Here is a 6,720-nt window from a genome sequence, read left to right on the forward strand (position 1 = left end):
GACCAGAGCGGAGTGAGTTGAGGTAACTGCCCCCAGATCTGTGGCCAGACTGGAAGAAAGGGCAGCTTGAGGTGTGGAAACAGCCTTTGCCCTCCCCGGCCTTCCCTGTCCCCAGCTGCTACCCTTCCTGGTTCTCCCTCCCTGAGGGTGGGGTGGTTAGCTACACCTTGGACCTGGCCACCCAAGCTCAGTCCCGCCGTGCTCTCTGGAATGCTCTCCCCCCTAAAAGGGTCCTTCCCATGTGTGGTCACAACTTCGTAGTCTCCCTCCCTCTTCTGTCCTTGCCTGAAGCCCGGTGCTCAGCCTGGCACTTCGTGGGTGCTCACTAAATGTTGCTTGAAAGAAATAATGTGTGTGTGTGTTGGGGGGTGGGGGGAGATTCCATCTGAGCACCCCTTGGAGATAGATATCTATTGCCAAAATTTGCCTTTTTTGGCTAGACTTTTAAAACACCTGTCTGGAACTTGGTGACCGTCCCTTCCTCTCCTGTCTGCCTCTGTTTGCGTTCCCTCTGGACAGAGCCCAGTGGGTCCAGGAGCTTCCAGTGGAAGCGAGATTGGTCACAGGACTAGGAGAGCTCGTTTCCTTTCTGGGCTGGTGACCACACACCCTCCCCTGTGCACACACTCTTGTCTGCCAGGAGCAGACCCCAACAGAGGCACACAGCCTTCTGGATGTTACACCTGTGCAAAGTGGGTTCGGGGGAGCTGGGCAGACAGGTGCAGGAGAGTGAAACAGGAAGTGGTCTTCTCATTCTGTGAACAGGCTTGATTTGAAACAGCAGAAGCCATTGTCCCAGATGTAAACACAGAGCCCAGAGAGGTCCCCCCAAACCTCCAGCTGTCTCTCAGCTTCATTTGTTCCCTCCTACCAGTCTCCAGGGTAACCCCCTGAGTTGGGGGCAGGCCACCATCGACTGAGCCCTGGCTAGGTGTCAGACACTTTGTTACCTGATCTTACGTAACCCTCTCAGCATCCCGTGTTGTTATTCCCATTTTATAGATGAGAAAACTGAGACTTAGAGTCAAGTACTTCCTCACAGTAAGATGCGAGCCCCTAGCCCAGCGTTGTCCCAGGTGAACTAGGCTGGGCCACAGGCAGACTCGTTTTACTTGGCGAAAGGTGTCTGAATGCCAGTGGTGCCTTGATTTCCTTAGGACTGTTGGGGCGATTAAGCAAGTTACTGCATGAAAACCACTTTGACCAGTGGCTGCGGACGGGAAGCCCTTAGGAAATATACACCACTGTTATCAGATCACGGAGCTCCACACCCGACAGAAAGCTTTCAATAAATGGTGACTCAGCCACGTGTCTCCCTCCTCGTGGTGCGAGTTTGGGAAGGGGGTACTCCTTGACACTGGGGAGAACGTGGACTCTGGAAAACCTTTCTGGAGACAAGTTAGTGATCTGTGTCTAAAAGTTAAATTACATTTCCTCTGACTCAAGAGGCTTATTTCTAGGAAGGAGTCCTGTAGAAGTGACGAACGATGTGCTCAAAAAAAGAAGTCAGGGCTGAGACGATGCTCATCGCAGTGTTATCTGTAAAAGCAGGAAGATGGAAACCACGTTTCCGGTAGTCAAGATGGGGAACAGGAGAAATGAAGGGCGCAACTGCCGTGTGACGAGATACAACGAAGCCCTGGAAATGAGGGTGCGGAGCTCTGTTTACTCCCATAATATGAAGGGCAGAGCATATATTTTCAAGCAGCTTTTTTCCAGGTGTCATTTACACACATCGCACGCATACGGTCCGGTGAATTTTAGGGAATGTGCTCGGTTATGCAACCACCTCTGCCGTCTGGTTTTGAGCCCGGGGCCCAGCATATTTTTAAATGAAAAATAAAACAAGGTGTAAACAGCATGTGTAATAGGATCTCCTTTTGTGTGTCTCCTGTCCGAGGCCCTGTGTAAACACGGTTCCGTGTAAATGGAGCATCGGAAAAGGACCGGAAAGAACGTACCCAAAAGCCGGCGGGGGGCGGGGGGGTGGGGGGGCCTCGGTGCCAAGGTTACGGGAAGACTGATCCTGCCGCGTGCCTCCCCCTCCAGTCTTCCGTGGCTCCACACTGTCTTCAAGATAAAGAGCAAAGCGGGAGGTGTCACGGCAGCGTGGTGACGGGAAACCCCCGCGCGCACGCGCACACACGCAACCTCTCTATTAAGCGCTGGCGGCCCAACCAGCTAAACGTTGGTGGACACGCATTGTGGAAATTCGTAGACAGTACTCCAAGGTGTGAAGACCCTTGCAGCCCATAACCCTTGCAGCCAGGAATAAAGCCGAGACAGCATTTTCGGGGATTCTTGGCAAATGGCAACTTTTCTTAACTTATTGTGGTTGCTGGGCAGGGGACGGGTGGAGGGACATTTTGGGAAGAGCGAACGGCGTATTTCAGAAGCTTGGATTTCCCAGAACCTGGTGGTTTGAGAGAGAGAGAAGAGCTGGTTTTCCTTTCAGGTTTTTACCATCGTTTTCAAAGGCACGAAGTATCGGGATGGTTTTCCTTTATCCCCCATCCCGTTTACGGTGTGCCCGCTGTGAGCCAGGCCCTCCCTAATTCAATGTCATATACGATCTCAGGCAGCGTGGGCAGCATTTCGCACAGCATCTACTTTCCCTGGCTTCCAATTCACTCCAAGGGCAAATTCAGCCCGGTCATTCCCAAGGTCTACCCACGGTCTAGGCGGTGGGCGAGGCTAAGGGTTCCCGTGAGCGCCGCTCACACGCGCACTCAGCGGGAAGGGAGCCGCAGCTCCTGCTGTGTGCCAGCGTGCACGGCGCGGGGGACCCGGCCCACAGCCCATGGGGGGAGCTGTGCCAAGATCCAGGTGACTTCCTGGAGGTGGCTGCTGAGCTCCTAGGTGGCCAGAGACTCACGGAGGAAGAGGGTCTGAGACTCGAGGGCAGATGTGCATGGGTGCAAATCCTGCCTCCCACATTGACTCGCCATGCAGCATGGGAAGCTCCCTGTCCTCTCTGCACCTCTTATTTTCTCATTCGTAAAGGGAGGCCGTAGTGGTCGATGTGGAGGCAGACGTCGTGGTGACGGTGCTTGGCCGGGCGCCTGACGCGGTTTGCTCTTGGCAGATGGCGAGCTCTTCCTCTGGATTATGGTTAGGAAGTTCCCGAGCAGTGGAGGTAGGTGGGAGGGATATTTTGGGAAGAGGAAAGCATGTTGCAGAAACCTGGAATTCCCAGAGCTTGGTGATGAGCAGCAAGGCAGAGGTCAGCGTGGCCCGTCTGGAAGTTCTGGGCCCGGAGAGGGGCAGGGCTGAGGGCGAGTGCCCACAAAGCCTCGGCATCGTGGGATGTGGGGGCCTCCAGGGGGCCGAAGCAGGAAGCCAGGGAGGAGGCTGGGGTTGATGGCTCCCCAGACAGAGACAGACAGAGAGGGAACTGAGCTGCGCTGTGGCTGAGGGCTGATGGCGGGGAGGGACGGGGGAAATCCAGTCAAAGAGAGGTTCTCTCCCTGATCGCTGCCCTACGTCTCTCTAGATTATCGCCATGGCCTCTTAACTGCTTTCTTGTCACCGCAAGTCCCCTGTAGTTTAGTCTCAAAAAGCAGCCAGATCTTAAAGATCTCTTTAAGATGTAAGTCACACAATAGCCCTTTCTTTCTCAAAACCTTCCAGTGGTCCTCAAGGGCCCCCATGGCTCGGTCTCCCCATGATCTCTCTGACCTTTGTTCCTGGTACCCTCCTGCCCTGCCTTGCTTACTCTGCTGTCCCATCAGCACCTCGGGTACCCAGCCCCAGCCTTTGCACTCACCAGTTTCCCGCCCTGGACACCTTCCCACAAGTAGCCCTCCGATTTGCCCAGTTTTTCGGAGCGGTCATCCCGGACTGCTCTGCGGAAAGTTAACACCTTCAGCCCCAGTCCTCCCAGCCCAGTTTCCCTGTTGCATTTTTCTCTGTCCCACATTTCACCACCTGATATATTTCTTGTTAATTTTCTCCCACTAGAATGTCGGCTCCACAAAGCCAAAGACTTGGTCTTCTTTGTTCACTGTTGTGTGTATTTCAAGCCCTCGGTGTGGGTCCTGGCTCACAGTAGGTGCTCATGCATTTGTTGAATGAATGATCAAGGTTCTGGGAGTGATGCCAAGGGCTTGACTGGTTTCTTTCCAAGATGACTTTGTATCGGATGGAGCAAGGACTCTCTTATCCATGAATTGCCATCCCTCTGGCCCCATTATCTGTGTGTGCTCTTAGCCTGGCACCCATGGGCAAGTGACCCTGAGAAGTAGTGATGACTGCTTCTGATGGAATGTACAGAACCGGTGCCAAGAGGGACCAGATTCAGAAGGTCTTTCTAGAAGAGTCCTTAGACATTGTCTTTTCTAGGCTCTCTGTTTTACAGATGAAGATATTTAGGCTCAGAATTGGGGGCGGGGAGGGGAGCGGGTCATACTCCAAGGTCACAGAGCAAGTGTGTAGAGGACAGAAACCAGGCCCCTTGCTCAGGCAGCATCCAGGTAGCAAAGACTGTTACCAGTAAGAATACCCAGGATTGGCAGTGCTCTGTGTGTGTGTTTAGAGGCGGGAGATGGCCCGTTTCGTTGGCCCATTTGTCTGTTCATGTGACTACATGGGGTGGCACTCTCTCTCTTGCTGCCAATTATTTTTAATCTTTGATATAGTAAAAAAAGAGAATTTTCTTCCCAGTAGTGTGAACTCAGGACCCGTAAATCCAGTCAGAATTTCTAGATGCCTATTCCGTGGGCATTTCATTTGCCAGGCATGATTTTATCTGATGAAGAATTTCCCCGGCTACGTGTACCTCGATAATCTCTGGGTACAGCTAGTGACCAGTCCAGAAGGCTCGTCCACACTCAGCCTTAATAGTTTACTAGCCAGGCAGCCTTGGGAAGGCTGGGAAGGTCACCTTTCCTCTCCTGGGACTGATGAATACTCATAAAATGAAGAGTCAAAGGCACGTGACATTTTTTACCCTCAGATGGTGAGGCAGGACAAATCAATTACACTTTCTAACAGTTGTAATCTGTATGGCTCGTAGTTTACAGTTTGTAAATGGCACTCCCCTGGTCAGTTACCACATTTGATTCTGGCTTCGGGGGCAGTTTAGGGATCATTTACTCATTCATTCAAAAAAATAAGTCTGTGCTGGGGTCTGTGCTGGCCACGTGGGATTTGACAAGGAGTAAAAACAACCTTGGTCCCCGACAGCTGACATTATTTTCCATGGTATCAGCGTGTCATTGTGTATTTAATCAGTCCTTCAGAAAAGGCTCTGGGCGTTGTTTCCAATTGTGTGCACTTTGCAAACAAATTTGTGACCTGTACAAATGTCATTTACCTGTAAAATAAGGTCACATGGTGGGATTGTCGGGTGACTTTGTAACTTTGATAGATGGGGTTCGCTTGCCCTCACCCCTGGAGCGGTACTATGTGCATGCCAACCAACAGTGTGTTGGGTGGACTGTTCCCTCACCTCCACACCAGAAGAATGTATCAAAGTCCTGGCTTTTTGCCAATCTGACAGGTGAGAGATGCTATCTGTTCTGATTTGCATTTTTCTTACTTACGAAATCCTGCCTGCATGTTTCAGGGTCATTTTGTGCGTGTGTGGGAACTGTTATCGGCCCGTTTTCTTCTGGGGTGTTGGTCTTTTTCACTTTGTTTTCTGGGAGCTCTTTATAGGTTCGGAGAATTAGACCTTTGTGATCAAGGGGCACAAAAGTTACCCCAAGCTGTTCCTTCTGTTTTGACAGAAGGTGTTTCTTGCTGATGTTTTTGGGGGAAGGACACGGGGAGGTTTGTTTTTTTCATAGAATTAAGTTTGTTCATGTTTTCTTCGATGGCTTCTGGATTTCATAGATAATTCAGAAAACTTTCCCACCTCTGAAGTTATAAAGAAATTCACCTGTGTTTTGTTCTAAATTTTTACGGGTTTTATTATTTTACATTGGGAGTTGATCCTGGTGCCCTTTCTGAGGTATACACTCAGCTTGTTCTTTTCCCTCCCACCTTCTCCAGTTGCCTGACATCTGTATTAAAAGATGCATTTGCTTTACTGATTGAAGATACTCTTTTTGTTGAATATGCAAGTAGCATATTCCTTCTGCAATTCCTTTTGTTTTGTTGGCCCGTTTGTCTGTTCATGTGACTACATTGTTTCAATTATCGAAACTTTATAGCGTGTTTTAATATCTAAACGTCCAGTCCCTCCTCATTTGTTCCTCTTCTTAGAGTTTTTCTGCAAGTTCATGCTTATTTTTCTATGTGAACTTTAGAATCAATTCGTTGAATTCCAAAATCACGTACCATGTATAAATTGGCTTAGAGAAAATGGACATCGTTATGAAGCTGAGTCTTTTATCCAAAAACATAGCCTGTCTTTCCATTTGTCCAAGTTTATTGTGTTCTTTGGGGACTTTAAATGTTTGCTCAAATAGCTTTTGAGCATCGTTTGTTAAGTTTAACCCTAAGTATTATGGTGGTGGTTGTAATATGTGGGGTCTTCTCTTTTATTGTATTTTCTGCTTCTGACTGCTTGTTTGTATTTAAGTACGTGTGCCTGGGTGTGTCCTACCACTTATCAATATTCTTTTATTATTTGTAGTTTTTCAGTAGTTTCTCTTGACTTGTCCAGATGTGCAATAGTATCTTACAAAAATAGCAATAGTTTTAACTATTTCTATTTAGTTTTTGTACCTTTCATTTCTTTCTCTTGTCAGAGTGCCTCGATGAATACCTCCAGTA

At 49.4% G+C, this 6,720-nt stretch overlaps 1 protein-coding gene across 1 annotated transcript in view; it reads left to right on the plus strand.

The window, feature by feature from the left end:
- Positions 1 to 6: 6 nt before the first annotated feature.
- A4GALT (alpha 1,4-galactosyltransferase (P blood group)) overlaps positions 7 to 6,720 on the plus strand; it is a 19,502-nt gene continuing 12,788 nt past the window's right edge. Inside the window, exon 1 of the mRNA XM_025050636.1 lies at positions 7 to 1,651. The gene's annotated coding sequence lies outside the window, so the exon portion shown is untranslated. The remainder of the gene's footprint in view (positions 1,652 to 6,720) is intronic.

The sequence above is a fragment of the Pteropus alecto genome, unplaced genomic scaffold (genome assembly GCF_000325575.1).
Source record: "Pteropus alecto unplaced genomic scaffold, ASM32557v1 scaffold157, whole genome shotgun sequence".
Taxonomy (NCBI): Eukaryota; Metazoa; Chordata; class Mammalia; order Chiroptera; family Pteropodidae; genus Pteropus; species Pteropus alecto.